This window comes from Macrobrachium nipponense, chromosome 2, assembly GCF_015104395.2.
Source record: "Macrobrachium nipponense isolate FS-2020 chromosome 2, ASM1510439v2, whole genome shotgun sequence".
NCBI classification, from domain to species: Eukaryota; Metazoa; Arthropoda; class Malacostraca; order Decapoda; family Palaemonidae; genus Macrobrachium; species Macrobrachium nipponense.
In genome coordinates, this window is record NC_087201.1 from 132635007 (window position 1) to 132652506 (window position 17500).

General features: G+C 39.9%; 1 protein-coding gene across 1 annotated transcript in view; it reads left to right on the forward strand.

Moving 5' to 3' along the window:
* LOC135220989 (teneurin-m-like) overlaps nt 1-17500 on the forward strand; it is a 538744-nt gene that overhangs the window by 289412 nt on the left and 231832 nt on the right.

Genomic DNA, 17500 nt, shown 5'->3' on the forward strand with positions numbered 1-17500 from the left:
AGAAAACTTTAAGTTTCTCAAGGATAGAATATCAGCAATACATGTCAACGAAAAAAAAGATAAGTTTGACAAGAGAAATGACGTTTCCTTTGAAAGAGCAAAAAAAAAAAAAAAAAAAAAAATGTTTACGAAAGACCTTTACGACAGGAGAGAGGGCAGATTATGGGGACATACTACAACATACGATGGTCATTAATTCATAATATTGAACTGTCCCTAGTGGCCTAGGTCCGGCGTGGTCTTGAAGATGAACATTATATGAGACAGTATGGAATTAATCAGAATTTATCTTCAACTGAAAATTCAGTGGGAAACAAAAAAAATTAAGTATATCTTAGTTTTACCAGACCACTGAGCTGATTAAGAGCTCTCATAGGGCTGGCCCGAAGGATTAGATATTTTTACGTGGCTAGGAACCAATTGGTCACCTAGCAACGGGACCTACAGCTTATTGTGGGATCGGAACCACATTATATCGAGAAATTAATTTCTATCACCAGAAATAAATTTCTCTGATTCCGCGTTGGCAGAGCCGAGAATCGAACTTCAGGCCACCGGATTGGCAGCCGAGCGCTAAAACCACTCGTCCAACGAGGAACTAATAGGAAACAAAACTTGAATATTATTGTTTTTATTAATGTCCTCTTTATGACTGTTCTTGAGTCTGTATCGTGCGGCTAATTGACTTATCAATCACCCTGCCGTAAAAAGCTTACGGTACATTAAATCCAATACCTGTGATTGGCTCTAATAAAGAAGGGTTATTTGATTAATCCGCTTATTAGAAGTATCGAAAGATGGATGATGAGTCGTTACTTCCGTCAAGAAAGTTGTCTGTCGGTTCACTTTGTCTTTTTGTGTATTTGTTTTTGTGTGTTTTTACTTCTATTTGTTTGTTTAATCTCAAGTAGACAAAAATAATGGTTGAATTTTTACGAAAGTGTGAATGAAATTGGGCCTTGTCGGATTCTTGTAGAGATCCGGGTCTTAATAAGGGATGTTGTTGGGTCTGTCACGTAAGTAACGTAAGTAACGGATACTTGATTGTGATTTGTATGCGTTGATGACTACTGCAGAATCCTCTGGGGGTTGGAGATCCTTTCTTGAGTCATGACATCCCATGTATTCTCTGATGCTGAATTACTTTCATGGCGCATGGAAGTCATTCCCTTATCTGACTACGGGGAAAATTTGAATTAAGTAAAATGGAACCAAAAATGATGCTAATAACAAAAAGAACAAGACATTCTCCTCTGACGTATCCAAAGTTTAAAAGATTTTTATAAGTGAGGAAATGATTGTTAAGAATCCATAGGTGAAAAATAAAAATATAAGAAATGAATGTGCTCTATATTAAAATAGCTGAATAGCCCATGTCCAGAAGTAAGTAAAGAGCGTTCCACTCGTCAGGAGCAAGGAAAGAGTCGAGAGGAAAATAGAGGTAGTATTTCCCGAGAGAGACGGGACGTAGTAGAGGCCCCAGTGATATACAGATGTTTAAGAGAACAGCTCTTAAGGTACAAGATGGTCATATCTCTTTCAAGAAGGCTGGTCGTATTTGGAAGGTGGAGGGGGCGGGGGGCTACAATTCCTAGAGGATTTGTATCCCGATGTTATTTTAAATACGAAAAGGACCCTTTTGGTTTGCCATGGGAATTATAAGCCCCTCAACTTCATCCACTTATTTGTGACACTTGCAGTTTCAAGACCTTTCCATCCGTTCTAAGTTATGGAAAGTCCATGTGGGCTTCTCCTCATTAGCAGGCGTTTGAAATGATTTCTCAAAAAGAGACGAGAGGAAGACCACCCGATAAGGAAAATGATGGATATGGGACTACCAGGTAGGAGAAGGTTAGGTAGACCAAAATTGTGATGGATTGACTGAGTGAAGAGATATATGAGGGAGTTGGGATTGAGCGAGGAGGATGCACTGGCCACTGGACCGAAGGACATGGAAGAATGTGTTGACGAACCATTGCTGCGACCCCAAATAGAGACACGCTTGTAGAGAAAGAAGAAGAAGAAGAAGAGAAGACTACGTATGCTTTTCTTTCATCTGGGGATCCACGTCATTCCCTCGTCTCCCCCCCCCCCCCCCCCCCCCACCCCATCCCCCTAAAGAGACGAGAAAAATGGACCCATTACAGGGGGAAATATTTCGCCGTTCAATTATACAATCTCTGACGTCTCGTGTTACCTTCCCTTTCAATTTTCCTTGGCCTTTTTGTCTCTCGGCCTCTTTTCGGGAATGAGTCGCCAGAGACGAAACAGGCTTTTCTCTTTCCTGCCTCCCTTTTCGATTTAGAAATAAGGCCCTGGGGAACCCCGGCCTTAGAAGAGAGGGAGAGCGAGAGAGAGAATGAGAGAGAGAGAGAATAATAGAATTCTGGCAAAGGAAGAACATTTCAGAATTGATGTAATTCAATTATCTAGGTTCTTTTTTTCAGAATTAGTTTTATTCCATTGCCTTATTTTTTTCGTTTTTAATGTACTTTTCATACGCCTTTTGCTGTACAAAAATTGCTTCTTACTAATTATATTTTTGCACATATAAAACTTAACGGTTTGCAATCTTTACATGCACGTAAGATACTCAGGTATTATCAGAAGCTTCTTCTATGATGCAAACGACAAGTAATAACTCGGGAATCTCAGCGAGGTGGCTGTATGCCTGTATGTGTATGTATAGATATAAGATATATATATATATATATATATATATATATATATATATAGATATATATATATTATATATAATAGTAATATATATATATATATATATATTCCAACAGGGGTTCCAGCAAGACAACAGCTCTCATGATAAATTTATTAAGAGACGTTTTGTGCCCCAAGACATTGGCACATCATCATCTGGAATAGAATTTATTCTTTTAAGAAACATTAAACTAAAGTAAAAGAATAAATTCTATTCCAGACTGATGATGTGCCAATGTCTTGGGGCACGAAACGTCTCTTAATAAATTTATCATGTGAGCTGTTGTCTTGCTGGAACCCCTGTTGGAATGTAATGGCTGCCTGTCATTATATATCTGATTAATATATATATATATAATATATATATATAGATATACCTTATTATACATATCTATATATATATATATATATACAAAACAAATATAATCGAATTGTCTTTTGTAATAAGGTTTGACATCTTTTAACCTCCATATAAACTTCCAGGCACATCTTCAAGCTGAGCCATTCAAATCTTGACCGGTTGTCTTAATTTTAGAGTACATGAAATCCAGTCCTATCCTCGCTATGAATCATTCTCTCTCTCTCTCTCTCTCTCTCTCTCTCTCTCTCTCTCTCTCTCTGACTGCTTTTATCCCTTCGTGACCCTTTCTACATGATTCATAGTGATCATAAGGCTCACACGGTCAGCAGATACTCGAATAGAGATAACAGAGGGAAATTGGCCATAACTGATATTCAGATGCGATGAATCTTGAATAGCTGCCATTCGAGATGAGGAAACTAACGTATTAGGGTGGAATGTCTCTCTCTCTCTCTCTCTCTCTCTCTCTCTCTCTCTCTCTCTCATAAACTTTTGTAAGCGTTGACGAATATTGTTGTACCGATTCCAGTGTGCTGGTCAAATTAATCGGCCTGTCACAAACATTGCACAAAAGCGCAGAAGGAGAGAGAGAGAGAGAGAGAGAGAGAGAGAGAGAGAGAGAGAGAGAGAGAGAGAGAGAGAGAGAGGTGCTTCACTTATAAAAATGAATCGTAAAATAAGTCAGACAGAGAGATGATTCGCTTATGAAACTGAAAAGAGAGAGAGAGAAAGAGAGAGAGAGAGAGAGCGAGGAATTTGATAAACTTAGTAGGAAATCTGGAACCATTAAGTAAATAGTAGGAGTCTCGTATTTCCCGATAGAAACAAAGGCAGAGAATGGCTTTCACCGATGAAACTGTCGCTCAAGAAATTAGAACTGCTTGACCGATGAATTTGAGATTTTTTTTTTTTTTTTTTTTTTTAAGTAAAAATATTCCTTATTGCGACTCTGCATTTAGGTCCGTTTGTATTCCTTCGGTCAAGGCAATTTAAAACTTCTGCGTTCGGTTTCCTGAAATTTATAACAGGACACTCCTCCCCCCCTTCCCCATATCCATTTTGTATTATTCTGGTCGCGATTTCGAAATGGATGCTTCCATTAGCTCTCTCTCTCTCTCTCTCTCTCTCTCTCTCTCTCTCTCTCTCTCTCTCTCTCTCTCTCTCATATTTCACAGTTGCCCTGTATATTTTTTTATAAGGAGTAGTTTTACCAGAGAACTTAATTTAAAGAACTCTTTTAGGGCAGGCCCGAAGGATAATTGGTAATGTTAAGTGTAAAATTTATTGTAAAATTGCTTCCAAAGAAAATTTTCAATTCTCAGCTGAAATTCCTTACGTTGTGTAGTTTGGAAATATAAGTTTCCTGGGCGTTGCCAATGTATGGTCTTCATTAAATTGTATCACACATATGGTTTTCTAATTTCAGGCAACATTCAGCAGCTGTAATGACTAGTTTTGACCCTGGTATATCAGAGAGACTCTGTGCCAGTCTAGTTGGGGTTCCTGACGGAGGAGATAGGCGAAATTGAGGAAGGAGCTAAAATACTAGATAAGGCCGAATGTGAATCGATAACGTATCGGATGAACCTAAATCAGAAGCTGTTAAGGAACGAATGACTTCCATTTCTTGGCCACTGGTTCTCCCTTTCCCCGTTTTGATCAGCGCCAAAGTTTTGATAGTGCTGCGTTGTGTGATTTCGAGATTAACATTTGTGGAGGGGGATAGGAATTGGAAGGAAGGCCAAGAGTAGGAGAGGGGCAGGCAGGCAGGCAGGCAGGCAGGCAGGCCAGGGAAGAAAGAAATGCGAGGAGGCAGATGGGTGAAGCACGCTCAAGTTCATCAAATAAAACTTCCAAGTTAGATGGGTTTAGTTCGGTATAGGACTACACAAGGGAGATGGGGGTGACGGGAGATCAGATGGCATTAGCCAATGAAGGCCCAATAACTTCGTTCTCCCGGGGCAAAGACTTTTGGCAGCTCGCTGCCCCGACGTTGATGTCTCAGTGCCCATGCCACGATGGTCGTTTGTTCGCAGATGGGTGCTGCCCGATGTTCCTAGTTACCGGCTGTTAATTGAGGGCGCTTTTCTGTTAACTGAGTAAAGTTATTTCTCTACGAGGAGATTGAATGGGAATGACACATACGAAATAGACACACGGAAACGCCTCCATTTAGATTTGGGCTCCGATAAACACGCCGGAACGCTCATTCGAGACCGAGATAGAATAGTCGTAAAAATTTAGATATGAAAGATGCCCTTGTTCTCGGCGGTCGTAAAAAGTTCTGTCATCTTTCTTGGGGTCTGTTCATATAGACAATTGGCATGTGCCGTCAGTTTTCCTCTCTTTATTTTTTCTTTTTTTCTTTTCCGGGAACCGTCAATAAAGTGACGGAGACGTGCAATAGTCGTTTCTCTTTTATGGCGCTACAGTAACATGGAAAAAGGAGAGAGAAGTCGAAAAAAACTGGGGCCTTCCCCACTTAAAGCCAACTATCTCCGTGCTGCTTTTCCTTCCGCAAGCCAGAGATTAAAGAGCTATATAATTTCTACCCGGCTATGGCAAATGGGATTAAAGACGACGTCGGATAGGTTTATCCAATTCCAGGATTATCCAGTTTGTTGAGTAAGGAGCCAAGGCGGACACAGGCAGGGTGCAGATAAGGCTGATTGGCTGGCATAAGGGAGATTGGATAGCATCTGTCCGGGGCCCTACCATGAGAACAAATAGCCTTCTTTTGCAATGACCTCACGAACCCCACCCCTGTCCCCCTACCCCACCCCACCCATCATCCCCACCACCACCACCACATTCCCGCAACCCCAAACCCTTCCCCCGCTCCCCCCCAACATCACTACCACATGCTATCCTCATCCTACAATTCCCGTAACATCTCCCTCCGTCTTCGACTACTCAGAGGACTTTGCTCCTTATGACTTCTCTACTAAAGATTGATTCCGGGCATGTTCTTGCGCTCTCCTTTAGTTTTAGGCGAAATAGCCTCGCAAATGGCTTTAGATGTGAAGTATCATCCCACTTTTTTCCTCCCTAGCTTGTTTTTTCTCTCTTTTTTTCCCCTCACTTTCGGTCTATCGTTTATCATACACATCGAGATGCAATATCTGATCTCCGTAGGGAGTTCGTGCTGTCAGTGCGCCTCACGCGCGGTGCACTGTAGACATTACTTATGGTTGTTTGGAGCGTCCATTCATTCCATTTACGGTACCTCCATTCATATTATGTCTTCCATCTCACTCTTCACCCTCTTCTAACAATTATTTCATAGTGCGACTACGAGGTTTTCTGCTTGTTATACCTTTGTAAAGTTTTACTATCAATTTTCCTTTCACGCCGAATGACCTCATGGTTCCAGAGCTTGTATATTCTATTCTATTCTAGTCTGCGATATCTGACGATTGCTTAATGTTTGTAACAATTCCTTTGTTACTCGGCGAGTAATTTGAAGCGTTGGTTACTAGACCTAACATCCGTCTGTGCTGTAGCGGTTTCATGTTTTTGTTTTTTTCGTCGCGGGCAAAAGTAACATAGAGCCACGTTATTTCGTTTTTCCATTATATATTACGGTGAAAAAGTAAGGCAACATGATAATTTTTATCCTCGTAACCTCCAGTACAATATTACATCGTTTATAGTTCTGTGAATTTGCTGCCTCATTAATTTTCCGCGTGTGCTGGATATCGCGTTTACACTAATGGTGAAAATGTGCTTTGTTGTAGACTGGTGCTCTCTCTCTCTCTCTCTCTCTCTCTCTCTCTCTCTCTCTCTCTCTCTTCTCTCCTCTCTGCTAACGTAGAAGATACTTGACCCTAAGTTAACGTGTATATGTGAGAAACACCTGCAATACAATAGTAATGATTTCATGCCTTCTCATTTAGTAAAAGATGAAAAGGTATTATTCATTTTTTAAATATAAAATTTTGTGCTCAGTTCAGAAATGTACTTTTTTTTTCTTTTTTTTTCGGTTCCGTTCCTTATAAATATCCTTACAAATAAGATGACAGTTTCATGTATATTTATAGATTGTCCCGGACAGTTTCATAATTTGGTCGCTCATATGTAAAGGAAGTGTTGAAATAATGATGTATTTCCTATTCCAATAATAATTATTTGATATATAATATATATATATATATATATATATATCTATATATATATGTGTGTGTGTGTGTGTGTGTGTGTGTGTTATTCTCAGGGCTCTAGGTGGTTGTGGCAGTAGGTTTATTTATTGTAAAGAGTCATTTTTGAGAGAGAGAGAGAGAGAGAGAGAGAGAGAGAGAGAGAGAGAGAGAGAGAGAGAGGCTGCTCATTCAGCTATCGTAATGGTACTCTTCATTAATCTTGAAGATTTTCATCTTATTGTGTGTGTATGTGGTATAATATATATATATATATATATTATATATATTATAGATGATATAGGCACTTGGCGGGTTCGGGTATGTTCTATTGTCCGCAGAATAGGATTAGTCTACTCTTTCCCGCAGTATTCCATTGCTGTTTTGGCAGTGGAAGGCGCCCAGTACCATGAATTAAAACACCTTTGTTTTGGGTGTAATATGAGACAAGACTATGTTGGTTTTCTTGTTAACGTACTGAAGGATTTGTAAGTCATTCTTTCACATCTGATCTGGAATATAATGAATTGACTTCATTTAACATGCTTTGATAAACATAATAACAAAGACGAGCATGTTTTTCCCCCTTCCTCTCTCTTTTTTAGGGTGGGGGGGGGGGATGGAACGTCAGTGAAAGTATAAGAATTAATAATACTCTGAGGTTCAAGTGGATATTACTTTCCATGTTGATAACGAAGTGATTTTGTTCTAACTTTGGCTATTTTGCTTTGGAGTTATCGTATTTATTTGCATCTTTTTCTATATGTACTGTGTTTTTAGGAACAGTATTAGTTATAATCTTAATACCGTTCAGTGTATTGTTTTTTATAAAGCAAGATTATCATAGTTCAAGCCTGTATATTATATCATACACACACACACATATATATACATGTATACACACACAGACACATTTATATATATAATATGTTATAATATATAGTAATTCTATATATATACGTGTGTTTACCACTTAAATAACAATTTCTCTTCCCTTCATGAAGTCAATAATGATGCTGACATTGTTCGCCGAACCTGCGTATGTTTTAGTGTCATTTTCTAATTGGATAATTATTACGCTTTTAAGCCAAATGTATTATGATTATAAACACTACTCGTGTTTGACTTTACTACCATGCTTTTATATTTGCGAACAATACATCATTTCACATTTATTTATTGTTTTTCTTGGCATAAAAGATTTATTTGCAATGTAATCTAACTGAATTTCAGTCATTTTATTTGATACTATTGTTTCGAAGCCACAACCATAGTAATTTTTCAGAGCATTACTGGCGTAATTAAATAAACATTTATGTAGATGTTAATGATATTCATTCTATACAGTGGTAATAGGATTAGAAACAGTGTAATATTTAAGCAGCTTTATGGCGTTTATTTGGAAATCATCATATGTGAATTTTGATTCGGGTTTTTTTTTTAACGATGCAAGTGTACTTCTGTGCGCCTGGATGTTAACGGATGTATGATGCTTGTGTGACTGGCGTGTATTTATAGGATGCGGAGCAACATTGATGCTTAATTATTTAATTGATATATATTCGTAATTGGCTTTATCAGGAGGAAACCTTACGTCATATTGACGCTTCGTCCCGCAATCCGTAATTAAACGTTACGTAGCCTCACACGATTGGTATGAGATCTAGTACATCTAGGTCTAGGCCTTACTCTCCAACAACCCCTCCCCCCCCCTTCAAGTCACCCACTTTTGAAACATCTTATTTGCTCCTTGGACTTCCCTGTTTAAGATTCCGCCGGTGCAAGCGATGGTAATAACACTAATGATGATAATGAAGATAATACCTCATTGATAGAACGGTCACGTGGGCCCCCCAACACAATGGGCGTAATAGGGAATGGGTGGATGGGGTAATGAGCAAGTCAGGACTCAATACAATTTGCGCCAAATTGGATTCGATTGTGTTAGGTGGATCAAGATAACGAGAGGCCGGGATAGGTAGAGTGGATGCGGAGGCGGCGGCTGTCTTATTAGGCCGAGGAAGGGCGCCGGGCCGATGGGTTTAAGGAAAAGGCGTTCGTCAGAAGCACGGTGTAGAAAGAACGTTCTTTCTAGGGTCCTGTTTCTTTCTAGGCCGAGGTTGAAAGAAGCTAGTGTACGAGTACGAGAAAGGCGTAAGGAACGCCGCGGGTTTCAGATGTGTGTTTACGTGGGTTGCTGGTAAGCGCCCGAGGCAATAACATCACTTACTTGCCTGATACATACTTCGTATGTGTAAGAGTACTCCGCAGATGGGAACTCGATGTCGGTAGCATTTGTTAGCGTCAGCCGTTCTCCGAACACCCACACGAGTGTAATCCAGGTTTGTAGGCATTTTTAGCTCTCTCTCTCTCTCTCTCTGCATGCTCCATCGCGTCGTCCTCCTCCTCTCCTCTCTCTTCGTCTCTCGTCTCTCTCTCTCTCTCTCTCTCTGCGTATGAGGTAGAGATCAAGTGTTCGAATGTAGAATAGTTTAGATATCTTTAGGGATGTTACCGTAAACCTATCGGGCGCTTGTTTAACTAAATACCTATTACAACATAGATCGTAGCCAGGGACTGAGAGGGAGGGAGAAGAGAGCATAGGAAATAAAGGGAAAGCCTATGCGATCATTTTATTCGTTAAACAAGATAGCGTTATATCATGACTGAAAATTGGACAGCCTTGACAAGATAATACTCAACTCGCCTGGTGAAACCATTTATGATAGGCCTATATCCTCCGGTTTTGTATCTCGTTCCTCGACACACACTGGACACGAGTAGATTTGAGAGTTTATTGTTCGCTGTTTAATTTGACACCAGGCATAATATTTTTCGATATGAATAACTCTTAAAGTTCATTTTTTCATATTTGGATGTGTCAGTGGCACGTCACATTGTCTCCATCATTTTATGCATCGTGGGGCGGTCTGCCTTCATTATTTTTATTAGGTGATGAAGTTCCTATTAACTAATTAATCTTGCTGGTTCAAGTCTGTCACAGAGGCTCCATTAAGCAACAATGGCTTATTTCGAATTAACAAGTAAGTGTTGCAAATATGATCACGTCAATTCAGCTTAATAATAATATTAATATCGCCATCATTACGAGATCCATTTCCTGTCTGCTTGTGGACGAACAACCCAATCGGATCGTAACAACGTAATCAACGAGGCCGTGACTACTTAATTGCTTGCAATTGGCAGGTGCCCGTGTGGTATTGTTTTTAATTGGCAAACGTTATTCGTTTTGGGGGTCAGCCATTTTAATCATTGTTTTTCATTATTGGCGATGTGGAATGCTCCACGAAATTTGGGGCAGTTTTTTTTTCTTTCTTTCTTTTTTAGTTGTCACAGCTCTTGCTGGTAGTGGTGTAAGTAGTTGATTCGATCTTGATTTTGTTGTTTGATGGTTGGGAGATTTCTCTCTCTCTCTCTCTCTCTCTCTCTCTCTCTCTCTCTCTCTCTCTCTCTCTCTCCTGAAATCGAGACAACTTAAACATATAGACCCGAGAGTCGACAGCGTTGACCAAATCGTCATTCATCTTGCTTTGATGCTTTTCTCCAGAAGTGTGTTTGTGTGTGTGTGTGTGTGTACCTGCTCTGTTGTCACATACATCTGTGTAACCTGGATTGAAATTTGCCCCCAATGAATTTCGCTTTGGCTACTGGAGATAGCACGTGATTTGGAGGCCCCCTGGAGTGATAGATATTCAAGCCATCGTCAGTTACAGATTCTCAATATCTGCCTTATCATCGGGAGGACAGAATAGCAGAGACTAGCGCCATCCGATGGAGGTCCCTTGTGGAATGGAATGGAAGAGGGAGAGAGAGAGAATAAAAGCTGGGAAAGGACTTATGAGAGAGGTAGTAAGGGTCATGTCCTTACTCGTATTATAAGTAGTAGTTAATCAGCTTTGCGGATGGATGTGTGTTTGTGCGTGTACGCGCGCCAATATTAGAACGTGGTTTGCGTTAGGCCTAATGTCTCTTAAGACGGTGTTTGGCGCCTCCTTTCCTGAGGAATTGAGCACGTAATTTGCGGCCATTTGTAAATTATATTATTATATATATATATAAATATATATATATATATATGTGTGTGTGTGTGTGTGTGTGTGTGTGTGTGTGTGTGTGTGTGTGTGCGCGCGCGCGCGCGTGTGTGTTAGTGTGATAACATTTTTCAAGACAGTTTTATTTCATTTACAAAAGTGTTTTTGTTGTAAGCATGAAATAAGAGTTTTTCGAACAGTAATTAAAATGTTCTTGTAACCTACGTCTGCTAACTTTTACACGACGAAAGTCGCAATTCTTGCGTCTGATATTAGCAGTTTTCCAACTCTTAACCATTCACAAATCCACAGAACGTCCTTGCTCACATTAGTAATAATAATAGTAATGACACTGATAATGATAATTTGTCACTTTCTGAGGTAATTTTTAAAACGAGAATAGACTTTATACAACTTTTCCATGGTGAAAGCGCCATACACGAATAGCCAGTGCTTACTGGAGACTCTACACGACTGTTTGTGAAATCACCTCAAACATAACATTTTATGTGTGATAATGCGAAATACGACATACCATTTTCTTGAGAATTCACTTTTTCACTAAAGGGTGTCTTCCCTTTATTTTAGCACCATTTTTAATCTTGGCTCTCTCTCTCTCTCTCTCTCTCTGTCTCTCTCTCTCTCTCTCTGTCTCGTCTCTCTCTCGTCTGTCTTATTCAAGGAAGTGGTTGGGGCCTCACTCCACCCTTTTCTCACTGGCAGTGATGACCTCGTCAGCCTTTTAACCCTCTGGTTGACGATGACCTCGCCTTCATGCCGAACCTCGGCTCCAATATTTAAAAGTTAACTTTTCGGCCGGCCCCCTTGGGATTATTACGCCATTATTGCTCACAGAGATACCATTCCCTAAAACTTTACCCTAACAAGCAACATGTACTTTTAAATACCCTATTACTGAAAGTAACTGCCCAATTATACTCTCGGCAGATGGTTGGGGTCCCATCTACAAAAAAAAAGTAAAAAAGAGAGAGAAAAAATGGGGTCGTTCGGTTTAGCCAGATAATGGGGTCATTTGCTTACAATACAACCTTTGAACGATCGTCAGGCTCTCGACCCTTATCCGTGGTCGATGGGAGATAGGGGAAAAAGGGAGGGGGATGTCCAGGGTTTTTGATAACCGTCATCTCTTTCCCGCGTTCATGCATGGAGCTTGGAGCTGCACGCTGGGGGTTGTGGTGTTGCTCGCCGCGTGAGGTGTTGGTTTGGGAGAGTGGAAGCTTTCTTTGCTTAGAAATGTTCCTCCTACTACGAGTTGCGAGTTTGCTGAGGGTGTTTTAATTCGTCAACTTAGTGAAGTTTGTTTTGGGAAATTTCAGGGAAATGTCCTGCCATCTAGGACTCAAATTAGATATGATGGATGAAAATTATAGTTATGAATAAAATAAAATAAAAACTGTTTTCAGGTTATTGTAATTGTTTCTAGTCCGTTTTGACCCATGTTTCTTGATGCTAATTGTAGATATTTTACTAAATCAGTGCTGCAGTTTCAGTACAGGATCTTAAATTTTGTAGAAGTGGTAAGGAAAAGCCACTTCAAAGTTTACTCGTGAATTCAGTAAGAAAAAAAATTCTTGTAATGACCAGAATGTAGATATTGATACTATAGAAAGCGAGGAGCACTCAGAACTTCTTTATTTACAGACGTTAGTGTCTTTAAAGAAGGTTCACTGTTGAAATAAATCTGATGGAATACGATCAAAGGAATTTTATATCAGTAGGGACTTTACAACTAAATATATGAAACAGGAGGCATTGATACCTACCTCTTTGTAGATTTAAGAAGCATCGCAAATAACACCTAGTTTTAAGTTTCAAGGATCATGTTCTGTAGTCATAGACCAAAGAGTAACCCTTAGCTACCATGCTATATAAAATCGTGGCACTTTATCTGAATAATATATGCTGATGTAGGCAGGAGACCACAGTTGGAGTTTCTTATTCAAGTAGGAAGATTTTTCAAGGATGACCAATCGGGATATCTTGTGTCTTGAAGATAAGGTTGCCAGGATGCCCGTGAAATGAACAGAGAATAATTTTTCACAATATTTTAACAGTCGTGCGGTGCAGTGTAGCCGTCACTCAAGGTTCTTTGCAGCGTGCCTTCGGCCCCTAGCTGCAACCCCTTTTGTTCCTTTTATTGTACCTCCTTTCATATTCTCTTTCTTCCATCTTACTCTTCTAACAATTGATTCATAGTGGAACTGCGAGGTTTTCCTCCTTTTACACCTTTCAAAGCTTTTACTGTCAATTTCCGTTTCAGCGCTGATGACCTCATAGGTCCCAGCGCTTGTCCTTTGAGCTAAATAATATAGTCAGTTCTTTAGTCTATATGACAAACATCTCTTATTACTATGAACTCATGCCAAGTGTATGTAGATCTTGAAATATACTTATGTTTACTTTTGTTTCCTTGCTTTTAGCAAACCATTTTGGTTGCTTAAACAGACAAACAATACGATAGTTGATGTTTTTTCTCTTCAACCTGAAAAATGTTTATTTGTATGTAGTATTAGTTCTGGTGGCCCAATCAGAACACTTCCAGACAAAGATTTCAAACCAGTCGCAGTGCATCAGATAAAACGCCGAGGAATCTCGAAGTTTTATGGCGCCTGGGAGCGAGGGCGCGCGTAAAGCAGGCTGAGCGTCTAGGGGACGTCTCGAAACTCCAATTTAAATTCGCCTTCAGTAGCTTAAGAGGGAGTGATTGTCAGAGTGTTGGGCCGTAAGTTTTCATTTTCACCAATAAGCTGCCGCAGACGTGCCAGGCATGTAGACCCTACCCCAATTGGTATCCGGGGAGACATTAAGAGCCGGCACTGGGCCAATATTTTGATAATACACCCATATTATTTTCCTTCCAGTCGGGAAGGCTTACATGTTAATACTCTATCCTTGCGGTACTCGGCCTTTGGCTTATTGGAGTTGCACCGATATGGAACACTTAACGACTATGGCATCTTGCTTCCCGAATAGGAGAGAGAGAGAGAGAGAGAGAGAGAGAGAGAGAGAGAGAGAGAGAGGTGGGAGATTATGTAGTGATGCAGACCACTGTTATTGCTCTCAGTGGTTGCTGGGGATACTTAAGGATTTGGATGGCGGGAATAACATAGAGATAGAAGTGTGCTTACCACTCACATCTTCCTGTTACCAATAAAATAAAATAAAATAAAACGGTCGAACAAGTACGTGATTACTTCTTTTTCTTTTTACTCTGATATTATTGAAGTGTTTGTCCACTAGGTGTTTTGATATAAAAGAGTTTGCGCTCTGGGTGTTTTGATATAAAAGAGTTTGTGCTCTGGGTGTTTTGATATAAAAGAGTTTGTGCTCTAGGTGTTGATATAAAAGAGTTTGTTCTCTAGGTGTTGATATAAAAGAGTTTGCGTTCTAGGTGTTTTGATATAGAAGAGTTTGTGCTCTAGGTGTTGATATAGAAGAGTTTGCGTTCTAGGCGTTTCGATATAGAAGACTTTGTGGTCTAGTTTTGATATATAAGTATGACGAACATACTATCTATTTAGCTGATGAGAGAGATGTCTTTGTTTTATATCAGTGTTGCTTTTTGTCCATATCTATCTTGTATATGCGCATAGGTGTTTTGCATGTGTATACAATGACTGAATACTGTAATGAGAGTAACGTGGGTTAAAAACGAGAGAGTGAAAGTGAAATCAGGTAAGGATTGTCCAATTTATATTAAAAATGCTTTTGTAAATATTCGACTTATCTGTAGTCACAATTGATCATTTGTTTTGAACTGAAATAATATCATTCCTGAACTACGTCATCCTTCATAGCAAAAGTGGGGGAAAAGAAATTGGTGTCGTTTTATTGAGGTGTTAAACAAACATTCTTTTTGTATGCCCCTGCACCACTAAACTACATTTACCTCTCGGCACAGTAAACGTAGGAGGAGCATCGTGTGATTATTCCCCCGGCAGGGGAGCTCAAATTTCACTATCTGGCAGTTCAAAGGAACTCCTATTGAGTGTCACAGTCGCGAGTTGAGATTAGGAATAACATAGAATCGCCGTCCTAATCCAACGAGGACATTGTTGTTCCATTTGCTCAGTGTCGTCTGAATATAACCTTACATCGCCTGAGGGTACACACTTTGTTTATCCAGCATAAATGGATCCTTGCTTACTTTGCTCTCTCTCTCTCTCTCTCTCTCTCTCTCTCTCTCTCTCTCTCTCTCTCTCTCTCTCTCTCGTAACGACGACAAGAACAGAATCAACGTTTTAGGAAATTACATTAACGACTACCCAGTTATTCGCGCCCCCTAATGCCAGGGAATGCGGGGTTGGCTGAACAATCCGTATTTGAGTCAAGTGTTGAATAATTCATACATATGGCTCCTACTTTGGAGAAGGCGCGCCGAGGCCCTCATTATCTGCTCAAAGAATCGTAGGAAGAAGTAGGAAGGCGAGGGAAAATCTTCGGAGGTGGTGACTACTCTATTCCATGCAGAGGAAGGGGAAAAAGAAGTGGCGGCAGCAGCAGGAGGCGTGGACGGACGGGTGTTGAGAGGGAGGCGATTGGGAACACAGCAGCGGTGAAGGCACTTTAGTAGATTCACATCAACCGTGCATTTGATGTCTAGGCCAGTCCCTTACGACGCTCCTGATTGGGTGTTGGTAAGTCAATGACAGGGCTGGAAACTATCAGTCTCTCTCTCGAGAGAGATCACGTATACCTCAGGAGCGGTGGAACAAAGATCCTACCCATGTGAACTCTCGAGAGAGACTGAGAGTTTCCAGCCCTGTGATTGGCTTATCAACAGCCAATCACAGCGTCGTAAGGGACTGGCCTTGACATCATATACACGGTTGATGTGAATCTACCATAGCACTAACGATGACACAGTGTCATTGGCTGTTACGATGACGCTGAACGCGAAGTCTCATCCATTAACGTTGATTTGTCATCTTTGATAGCAACCCCTCCAGCTTCGTCGCTGATTGCAGTCACATTCAAGATGTTTAGGAGTTGTCTTCTTAAATCTTTGTAACATCTGCAGTCATAACGATGCGAGACTAGGATAGTATAGGCTACTGTCAGCGGTTGGGAGGGCACACTCGCCGTGAAGTTTATGCCTTTGTTTTGGTGATTATAATGAGCTGAACGGACATATCCTAATAATGAAGTTAAGGCTTTACATATCCCAATAGTAAGGAAGTAAGAACTTTACAAATCACAAATATAAAGAAGTAAAAGGTTTACTTATCCCAAAAATAAAATAGGTTTACGTATCCCAAATTAGGAAAACTAAAGGTTTCACATATCCCAATAATACGGAAGTAAAGATTTTACTTACCAGAATAAAAAAAAAAAAGAATTAAAAGGCTGTACGTATCCCAGTAAGAAAGAAGTAAAGGCTTATCCAAATAAGAATAAAGTAAAGGCTTTACATATCCCAATAAGAATAAAGATTATACTTATCCCAATAAGAATGAAGTAAAGGCTTTTCATATCCAAATATGAAAAAGTAAAGACTATACTTATCCCAATATAAAAGGAGTTAAGGCTTTACTTATCCCAATATAAAAGGAGTTAAGGCTTTACTTATCCCCCCAAAAATGAAGTAAAGGTTTTACTTATCCAAAGAAAATTAAGTAAAGGTTTTACTTATCCCAATAATAAAGAACTAAATCAAGAAGTCGAGGCTTTACTTATACCATCACATTAATAAAGAAATAAGGGTATAACCTGTCCCAAAAATAAATAAGTAAAACCTCTACATCTTGTTACCCCCGTTGCTGTAATGACTTAATCAAAATACCCGTTATTGATGACCCCATGCAAAATTCATCATCGTGAAATATTGCTTGTCGCATTCTCAGCCGCGAAAAAAAGAGAGAGAGAGAAGGCTTGCATGACGAAAACAAATCGACATTTCTCACCGGCGTAGGTATACAAATGGCTGAAGTTGTGGCAGTGGGAACGGAGACAGATGTGTTACCATTGACTAAAACGTTAATTAGAAGGGTTATTAATGTTAGTAGCGCGAATTGCTGTTTCGGTCAATAACGGGCGGTATTCACATCAAAGGCTGCGTTGCGTAGTAGACGGATGACAGTTTGCGCGACGCACGCTCTCTCAATAACTTGGGAGTCTCCTCGAAATGAATTTTGGACTTTATATGATTTGTCGTGAGTCAGTGTCAAAGTTTTACCTTCATTGTCGTGTACTGTTGTAGTGTGTATGGTGGGGAC